At 45.7% G+C, this 10315-nt stretch overlaps 1 pseudogene; it reads right to left on the reverse strand.

The window, feature by feature from the left end:
* Positions 1-683: 683 nt before the first annotated feature.
* Positions 684-9791, reverse strand: LOC128068940 (pregnancy-associated glycoprotein 1-like; annotated as a pseudogene).
* Positions 9792-10315: the final 524 nt, after the last annotated feature.

Raw genomic sequence — 10315 nt, forward strand, 5'->3', positions numbered from 1 at the left:
TTCTGGAGGAAATGACATTCATGTGTGCTGCTGGGTCAGGGCCAAAAACCATGTAAAGCCAATCATAAGACCCCATGTCCCTGCCATGATGGCTGATCTGGGGTTGTACATGTGATCTCAGGTGGGTCATTCAGAGAACACCCTTTAACTCTGACGTCTGCAATCTTCTTTCCTTACCAGGTGATGCCTCTGGATTTAAAACCCTAGGGCAGGTAGCTTGGACTCCCTCACTAGGTGTAGAAGCCTTAAGGAAGAAAGTTGCTAGGCTAAGCCCATCAAAGAAGTCTGAAGGGGAAGATCAGGAGTGAGAGAGAATTGATGACTTCTGATTTCTTGGGTCTAGTCACTGAGATCTTTGTATTTGCTCTTATTCTTGTATCCTGGATTCCCAGAATCGTTTCAATGAGTCTCCCTTTTCCTTGAAGCAAGTTACAGTTGGGCTCCTAGCAATTTTGATTCAGACTGGGTTGTCAATTCTTCCCGATCTTTGTATACCTCCCAGACACAAACAGAGGCACCCATTTGTTTCAGCACCATTATGAGTGAAACCCTTTATTCTTTACTGACAATAGAATGTGCAGACCACCAAATACTGTTCACTAGCATCCTGGGAAGGAGTGTTCAAAGGGCGAGTGAGTGTATGTTAGGAGCAGCCTTATTGATTCCTGAACCACTCTAAGCATTTACACTGCCCGTGCCAGGACAATTCTGTCATTTCCTCGATCAAAGACTGAGAAATACAGCCTTAGGAAGACGTCACCCAGGATCCAGGTCTCTCTAGATGTCCTCATTGTGTTCTCTTTAAAGGCTGTATAGCAGTGGCCTCTAGAATCCTGGGAGATCAGAGACACACACAAGTCAGCATGAGGCCTTACTGGCGAATCCCCCCAATATCCAGACCCAGCACAATTCTTTGTTTTATTTCCCTCTTTTTATAAGTATCAAGGGGTTTTCTCAGCAGCAGGGGATATGAGTTCATCAAAAATCAAAGAGGACCAAGACATGAGGTTGCCATGAGATAGGGTGTGGTGAGTGGAGGACTGGGAGTTGGGGAAACAGAGGAATGAAAAACAACAAAGTCCTACTATGGAGTGTAAGGAACTATAATCAGTATTCATTGATAAACCACATGAAAAAGAATAAGAAGAATTATATTTTATGTGCATAACACACTTTTTATGTCTCTCACATTGCAATGCAGCAGAACTTAATGCAACACTGAAGATCAGCCACACTTCAATATAATTTTTTCGAAAAGAACAAGAATGTCCATAGTTCTCCTCTCTCCCTGTTTCCTTCCTTCTGCCTCCTGCTGCTTGTTTTCTCTGTAGAGAAGCTGTTTCTCCTCCTGCGTCCTCACAATCCATACTTTATTTAAAAACTTTATTTTGTATTGGAGTATAGCTGATTTACAACATTCTGAGTTTCAGGTGGACAGGAAAGGGACTCAACCATATGTATCCGTGTATCCTAGTCCCAAAGATAACCCTCCTATCCAGGTTGTCATATAACTGAGCAGAGTTCTCTGTGCTACACTGCAAATCATTGTTGGTTATCCATCTTAAATAGAGCAGTGTGAACAACACGTTCTTGAAGACTTAACTCAGGAAATCTGTGAAGCCTCCTTTGGCCCGCCCTCACCCTCCTTGGCCACTCCAGGCTTGGTTGGGTAACGTACTCTGGTTCCCCATCCCCACTGGTCAGTCCTTAGCCCTCATCATCCTTAGTAAGTCCCCAGTGCCTTAGTGCAGACCACCTTGAGATGCCATTTGCATGGAATCCAGGACAGTTCTGCCTAGAACCAAGCAACCATCCATATGGCTCAATGAGTTTGTGTTTTCAGAATTCCTGAAATTCCCTCTCTTCCTCAAAGCCTTCTTTGAGCTCATCAGCCTGCTTTGAACTCCTGTAGGGAGCTGACATGAAGCCTGCACCCCGTACCGGGGCAGAGGAATCACTATTCAACTATTCACACTTTATTCACCTTAGTATCCAACCTCCCCACAGAGTGGTCGGATACCCCAACTCACAAAGGAGGCACCTGGCCAGAGCAAGGGGAAGATGCAGCCGAGTACTAAGCTGACCATGTAATTTATCATCCAAACCAGAAAAAACTTGAGAAGAGAAGGCAAACTCTTAACTTATGCTGGGACATCACACAGGGACTGTCCCCAGCCATTCTGCTTGTAATGTGGCCTATTTCAGGAACTGCTAGAGCTTACTTCCATGTTAATACAGCTAAGGGTTCAGATTGAACTGAAGCTCTTTGAGGACTGAGTACCTTAGTGTTCCCCTCTCCTTGTGACTCCTACCATTCCAGCATGGTGTGGCATCTCCATATTTATTTCAGGAAGATCGATGTCACAGACGGCCCTTTAATCTCATCTGGTTGGTTTTCTGGCAGGCACTGACCCAGCCAAAGGCCTCATCAGCATCTGCAATGATGTGAGACGGCCAGTAGAGGACACCCTCCTCCCAACAGCAGCCCATTGGTTGCTGCAAGCCTCAGGTTGAGAACCACCCCTCAGTATTGTGCCCTCACCTTGAGGATGTACGCTTGTGCTGGCACTGATTAGTTGATGCTGTTAACGGTGAACATAAAAGAGGGCAGCGAATTGACCACAGAACATGAAATGTAGTGCTGTTAGAGAGAGGGAGAGAGTTTGGCCCACGAGATCTTGTGTGTGGAGACTGGGAGTGACCTTGGGGGCATGACCCTTCACCTTGGAACCCCATGGCATGGCACCGATGAGCTTCTGTATGTTATTGACCAGTCTTCTAGGTCTTCAATCAGTGCTGTTCTGGTGTCCACAAGGGCCTTTCAGCATCCAGAACAAGCAATAACCTTTATTTTCATGGAGATGCTGAGAGATAGTGGAAGAAAGCAGGCATCAAGGTCACTCTGAGTCTCTCCAGAGCTGCCCCCGTCCTGACTATCTCCTAAACAGCCCTTTGTCTCTTGCCCTCTTTTCCTTTGCTCTAGACACAGCACCTTTCTTGACATCCTCGAATGCAGTACTTGAATACACCAGGAACTTTTGCACCTTGACCCAGGCTGGTCATCCTTCCTAGAAGACTCCACTCCACTTTGACTAGCAAATTTCATCTCATCTTCCAGATTCCACCTTAATTGTATTGTTTTCAGGAAGTCTTTCCCCCAGTGTTTATCAGTCTCCTGTTTTGGTCACTCTCTGTAGAGCCTCATGTCTACTGCTGCTGCTGCTAACTCACTTCATTTGTGTCTGACTCTGTGCGACCCCATAAACAGCAGCCCACCAGGCTCCGCCATCCCTGAAATTTTCCAGGCAAGAGTACTGGAGTAGGTTTCCATTGCCTTCCCCTCCTCACATCTAGCATGTACCAAAGTCACAATTCACTATGTGGGTGAGTCACTTCACGTACATCTGCCTTCTTACATGTGAGTCCGAGTTTTATTCTCATTGTCTCCCTAAAGTCCCTGGCACAGAGTGGATGCCCAATGCTTGTCTGTTCAGTGAGTGAATGAAGACTGAGAAAAAAATGAGAAACATCCAGATGGCTGTATCTGGTGGGGAACAAATAACGGGTCGCACACAGAGTGAAGATGGAGATTCACAGGGGCAGGAGATTCTCATAGTAGGGGGAGAGAGGGGCTCCTCTGGGAGAGGGTGTCTCCCAGCACTGCTCCTACAACCAGCTCAGACACTGAGACCCTGGCCAGGAAATATGTAACTAGCACACAGAAACTCCAAAGGACAGATCAGCTTTTGTCTGAGGATCTCACACAGAAGCCGATCAATTATGCCTATTGTCCTCAGGTCACTCCTGGATCCCACCTTCCTGATTCTCTGTTATAGCCCCACCACTGTGTGCCCAGGTATGTGGGATGTCTTTTTTATTAGCTGATTTCACGTCTTAAGACTGCAGCCAACCTCTCTCCACTGCTGGGTAGCTGCTCACTAAGGAGACCAGTTTTCCCCATTTGCTCAGAACTTTCCCTGTTATTAAACACACATTTATCTGTAATGAGAACTTCCTATGTCCTAGGTAGCCCTGGACTGTTGGTCATTTTATCATATCTCTGTTCAGGCTGGTGAAATTCTCCCTGATCCTCTGTTCACCACAATGTAGAGTCCTCTAACCATGCTCCCCACCTCAAAGGGCAGTGGATGCAGCTCTCTCCCAGGTGCACAGACATCTCTGGACCCTTTTAGGACCCTGGTCAGAGCCATGCTCCGAAGGCCTGGGGATTATGAACCCATGAGTCATTTGTGTATCTGTGTGCTTGTGAGTTTGTTTGTATATGTGTTTGTATGTGTCTCTGTGTGTGCTTGTGTGTCTCTGACTAGCTATGCATGTTTATATATGTCTCTGTGTATGTTTATATGTGTCTGCTTGTGTGTTTCCATGTGTCTGTGTATCTGTCTGTCATTGCGGGTGGTGTATATGTCTGTGTGACTGTGTGTCTGAGAATGCATTTGTGTGTGTCTGCCTGTGTCCATGTACAGTAGTGGGAGCATCACTTCAGCAGACTCTCAGAGGGAGAGGTTTACCTACCGGTCCATGTGTACACTCCAGTCTCCTGCTTGGATAAATGGTACCCAATTGAGCTCTCCCTTGTAGTAGCAGTGGTCCACCCCACCAAACATCACCACACTGCCCTCCCACTTGTCTCTGTAGAGAGAAGTGAGGGGGGGATCCTTGGAGTACAGTAAAAACAGCACTATCTGAGAGCTGTGCTTGTACACCCATCAAGGAATCGAGTCTAGGAGTGATTGAGATCCAGACTGAGGTCTGTTACTGGCTAATGAATGGCACAGAGGTGGTTAGAAGCCGGAGCACTTGGCTGGGCTCCATCACATATGTCTTCTGAAGACGCCCTGGACTTCCAGCAACCTGAATGCTCAGACACCCTCAGAGGACAGGGTGCTGAAGTGTTTGGCTTTCCCCTTGTCCACCTTGTCATTTTTTCAGGAAAATCAAGGCCTGGGAGTTCTAAGGGTGTGGATTCAGGTCACCAAGATTTGGCTCCACTGGCCTGTGACCTCTACTATCCAAAGGGCCCCACACTTAGAAGGGACCCCACCCCTGCTCTCCCTGTCTTGAAATGCCTAATATTTCTTGAACAAGGCTGCCACAGTTTTTTGTCCCACTCTTTCATTTTTCACTGGAATCTACAAATTGGGTAACTGGTCCTGGGCTCCCAGTGAAATGCTAATGTGGAAGGAAAGATATCCACCATGATTCTCCTTCCTTCCTTATCAAATTCATAAGCAAATCCTAATGCTTTTATTCAACATGCTTCCTGTTGCCTTCCATTAGCCTTCCTCCTCACTCAACTGCATAGACCTATTTACTGATTCTGAGCCCAGGAGCAGGGTGTGTTCCAATAAAACGTTATTTATAAAAGCCAGTGGTGAAGCCAGATAGGGCCCTGGGGCAATAGTTACCCTGGGTTAGATTATCTCTCAGGATACTTCTTTATCAAGTGTTCTATAATTTTCGTGCAACTGAAATCATCTTACAGCTAATTTGGAGAAAGGGATTGTCCATCTCAGACATACTTGCTCAAGTAGAAGGCAAAAATAGGTTCATAAATGGCACCTTCATTCATCAGGTTGTCAAAACTGGGGAGGGCTCCAGTGAAGGATATTTTTGGATAGTTCAAGCTCAAGACACCATCAAAAGGTATACCCTCAATCCCGGATTTTGCCAGGCTTATACCGAACTGCTGGTCAGTACTTACAAGGTCGCCAATCTGTGGGAGAGAACAATGTTCCCACTTACATATATGTGTAGTGGCCTAGGACTGGGCTGGTGTGCATTGCCATTAGATCCTCAGAGAAGAAATGAGGCTGGGCTCTGTCTTCGGTGGCCCACAGATGGTTAGACCAAGCTGGGAGGGGAATTTGGGTTCCACTTGAGAGACGCTGTGTATTTTAAAACACCTGTCTATGTGAAAAACATCACCTGAGTGAGTCAAATTGGCCTCCTGGCTTCTGTACAGGTGTGGCAACCAAGTCAGTCCAGGACCCATTGGCGCCACCTTATGGACAAAATGAGTCAAGAGCAAGATAGTCTTCTCTTTGGCATCACTGTGACCTAACGACAAGAATGGACTGCACTCTCTGTAATGTACTATGGATTCTGCATTTGTCCAGGACGACAGAAGCCGAAAACACAATCTTGCTTGCAGGGTTCTATGAAATTACTGCCTGGGGAATTCACCTTTGGGGATATGTGTGTATTTGTGTGAGTGTGTATGAGAGAGAAAGTGAGAGAGCAGAACTACTCAAATAATTTTAGGGAGGCAGGCCATAAGTTAATTAGACTCTCAAGGGTCCTCTAGAGAGAGAACTCATTCATCAGGCCCGTTGACTTCTCAGGCCTCCAGTTTCCCACTATGGATACCTGAAGCCCTTGACTGCCCCCAGGGTCCTCAGATCAGTTTTATTCTGTCCCCAAACACCCCACAGAAACTTCAATTCTGAAAAGCCAGCCTAACTCCACCTTTTACCACATGTGTGCCCTCAGCAAGTCCCTTGCTGTCTGCACCTCAGTTTCCTCATATGTCTCATGAGCTACTTAGAGTAACTGCTGTGTTGGGTTGTTGCAGAATTAAACCAGTTATCACCTGAAAGTGCCTGGAACAGTCTGTGAATATAAAGGTGGTGCTTTTTTCCCTTCTTCTCACTCCCAGAAAAATGATCCCTGAACTGCTCATGGGCAGAGGAGCTGCAAGTCCAAACCTCAAGCCACTTTCTGGGTTAGCTAATCTGTTTGCTCGTGTGTCACCACAGGCACTGTCTCCCCAGATACAGGATCCTATGGGTAAGATGGCCAATATCTATGGGAGTTAGGCTAGGAAAGGTCCTGCTGGATGGTCCTGCATCTTTTTTGCAAGCAGGGGTCACTCCATAGCCAGTCCTGACTCAGCATATGTTACCCGAACTGTGTTATAAACAAGAAGTCCTTTCACCCTTCCAGTAATGTACTTGATGCTGAAGATCTTTTGGGTAGGCCGGAAGGTTGAAGAATAAAGATGTCTGAACATAACCTTTCTAGCTGCAGACACAACAGATGAGTGTCATTACGTGCCAAGAGTGGAAACAGGGTGGCAGGGCAAGTAAAGGATGGTCCGGGTATGGGGTGTCTGTACTCACAATAGGCTAGACTTTGGCAAAAGACCGAGGGCACCCACAAGTCAGATGAGCCTGTGTCAAAGACAACCTGGAATTCCTGAGGGTGTGTTTCAATGGTGATGTTACCCATGTAGAGCATCTACAGTGAAAAGAAGGGAGTGGGTTAGTGCAGAACTGGCTACCCTCTGTTCCCACACTGATGTCTCCCTCTGGGTGTCACATATCTCTTGAGATCACTTTCTAACCACCATGCAGCTCACAGACTTTGGTCACAGAGGTTTCTGCATTTGATATATTATTCCTGTGCTACATTGTATGCAGGATATTGATTCTAAGACCAGGCATTGAAGTGGTACCTCCTGCATTGGAAGTACAGAGACATAATCACTGGGCCTCCAGGACTGCTGGACACCCACGGAAGTTCTGGTGCCTTCATTTGAGAAGCTCTGTAGTCTCTTCCAGAGAAGGCAATGGCACCCCACTCCTTTACTCTTGCCTGGAAAATCCCATGGATGGAGGAACCTGGTGGGCTGCAGTCCATGGGGATGTTAGGAGTCAGAAACGACTGAGCGACTTCACTTTCACTTTTCACTTTCATGCATTGGAGAAGGAAATGGAAACCCACTCCAGTGTTCTTGCCGGGAGAATTCCAGGGAATGGGGGGGGAGGGGCCTGGTGGGCTGCTGTCTCTGGGGTCACACAGAATCGGACATGACTGAAGCGACTTAGCAGCAGCAGCAGCAGCAGCAGCAGCAGTCTCTTCAGTCCCAGCCTCAGCACCCCTTTCTCCAGGAGGTCTTTCTGGATCAACCCCAGGCACTCCCTCTATCAGACCGCATCCAATCAACTCCACACAGGTAACCCTTTCACTCCACATGTATTTACCCTTTGCCTATCTCTGGCATGGGCATTACTGAAGACAAAATAAGCCCTTTATCTAATCTAAAAAGAGTAACCACAGTGTAAGATTCTTATGGCCTTACACGGTATACAGGTTCAGTAACTTTTTACTGCTGTGGTTCTTGCATCTGTGCAAACTGAATTCCTCTGCCTGGGGAGTCACAGTTGCTTGGCAGTTGGTTCTACCTTTTGATCAGTGATGGCTTACTGTTCATCTGTAACTGAGTGGTTCACCTGTTCCTAAGGAACAATAGCCCTCAAACTAATGATGCATCTTTGACACAGAAATGGATGTTTACTTGCCACCTGGTAATTGCCCAGCACAGTCACCAAGACCAACAGTTGAGGATGATAGTGCCTTCTCCTCTGGGTGGGGTCCCTGTTTTCCAGTGCGTCTGCTTCCTGCAGGAACCCCAAACCAACATCCCACCAGGCACCTCCAGAAGAGCCCCAGTGCTAGGCTAGAGCACCAGGGGGCGCTGTGGAGCACCATCCTCCCAAAATACTCACATCCATGATGTTTCTCAGCGGGTGAGTAGTTAGATTTGAGCCACGAGAGGAAATCTGGGACAGTCTGTAAGTACGTTCCTTCAGGAAATTTTTCAGCATGTTTCTTCCACTGAGGGCATTTCTCATGGTCTTCATTCTCCCTAGAGGTATTCTTTCACCGAGCATTTGACAAAGAAAACAAAGAAGATGCTACAACAAGCTGTCAGTGTTAAGGTATAACTTTCATTGTAATGGCCCTGTGTATTTTCTAATCATTTTTATGAGGCACATTATTATCAGAATTTTATGCATATACCATGGCAAAAACATCAATTTTAATGCAAGTTCTCTTCTGCAATCTTGGATAAGCCATATGACCATGTGGTGTCTCAGTCTCCCCTTCGGTAAAATGGTGGAATGTAACAATACAAATCCTCCAAATAGAATATCTTGGGGATAAGTGAAGTGATAGATATAAGGTACCTGATAAATAGAAAGTCTCAACATGACATCCATTAGCACTGTTGTTGCCATCCTTTTCAAAGAACACTATCCTTTTCAAAGAACCTCAAGGAAGGAGGTAGAAGAGGGATTCTTTTACAAGGGAGCAATAAGTTGACTATGGTCACACTGCTTGTCAGATAAAACAGTGTATATAAAACAGTGTATCTTTCTCCACTTTGAAAGAGAAGTGAGAGTTGAAAACAGAATCCAAGTTTTAGGGAACAAGTAAGGGAAATTCAGAGGCTTGAGAAGGAAGAAAGAGTCAAATGAAAAATTAAAAGAAAACAACAGAGAGAAATACACTCCCAGTGACCTCCAAAGAGATGGAGAGATAAATGACAGTGATACAGAGATGCAGACATAGGCATATACACACTGAGGTAGACCAGGAAAAAAGAGGACATGTTGAAAATAATGTAGAAAAGTGCTATTCTACAGGACCACATCGACATCAACATAGGCTGTGCACTGAACAGTTGCAAGGATTTGCACTTTCAATAGGTCATGAGATGACGGGACCCCAAGATCTGTGCAACCCAAATCTGCACCAAGACCTTGGGATCCGCAGTTCCTACAGCAGGTTACTTGACAATAAGATAGAGTTGAACTTTAAGACTCTTAGGGAAATATTCCATTCCCTTCTAAACCTGATGGGTGGAAGAATAGTCAGATGAAAAGAAATCCAAGAAAGGAATATGATGTGACTTACAGTCCCCATACTTTCTTGACTATGAACTCTGAGAAAGCCACCAGCCTGAGGAGCACAAGCCACTTCATGTTTCTTTCCTTCTCCAAGTACTCAGGTAAGTTTGGGTTCTTAGCATGTAATGCTGACTAGGAGCCGCTAGTTATATATGCTCTGACCTACCCTAGTTTTCTACTTTAGGCCAATAAAAGATTAGAAAAAAACACAAAGCTCTTGATAAAAACATTACCTTCATCAATGTCCTTGGCGAGTGGCCTTTGAAGCTTTTCAGAATACAGAGAATTGAACTGTAATATCTTCTTTGAAGCTTGGCTGGAAAATCAAACTGATCTCCATGAACATCTAAGAAGACGGAGAACCTTGCCTACTTGGAGAAAAAAATGCTAATACATCATGAAATAGATACTAGGGGCCATGCTCGACACTCGTGGTTTCATGTAATTTTTCTAGAGACTTCATGAGATATTCATTCCTGTTTTTCATTGGAGAGGAGATTGCTAGGAGGATAAGTTGTCAAATGGCAATCTGAAGACTTCAGGAACAGGCCAGGGACATAAAACTGGCTTTAGGTAGTGGGTCTAATGGCAGACATCAG

This window comes from Budorcas taxicolor, chromosome 25, assembly GCF_023091745.1.
Source record: "Budorcas taxicolor isolate Tak-1 chromosome 25, Takin1.1, whole genome shotgun sequence".
In the NCBI taxonomy this organism is placed as follows: Eukaryota; Metazoa; Chordata; class Mammalia; order Artiodactyla; family Bovidae; genus Budorcas; species Budorcas taxicolor.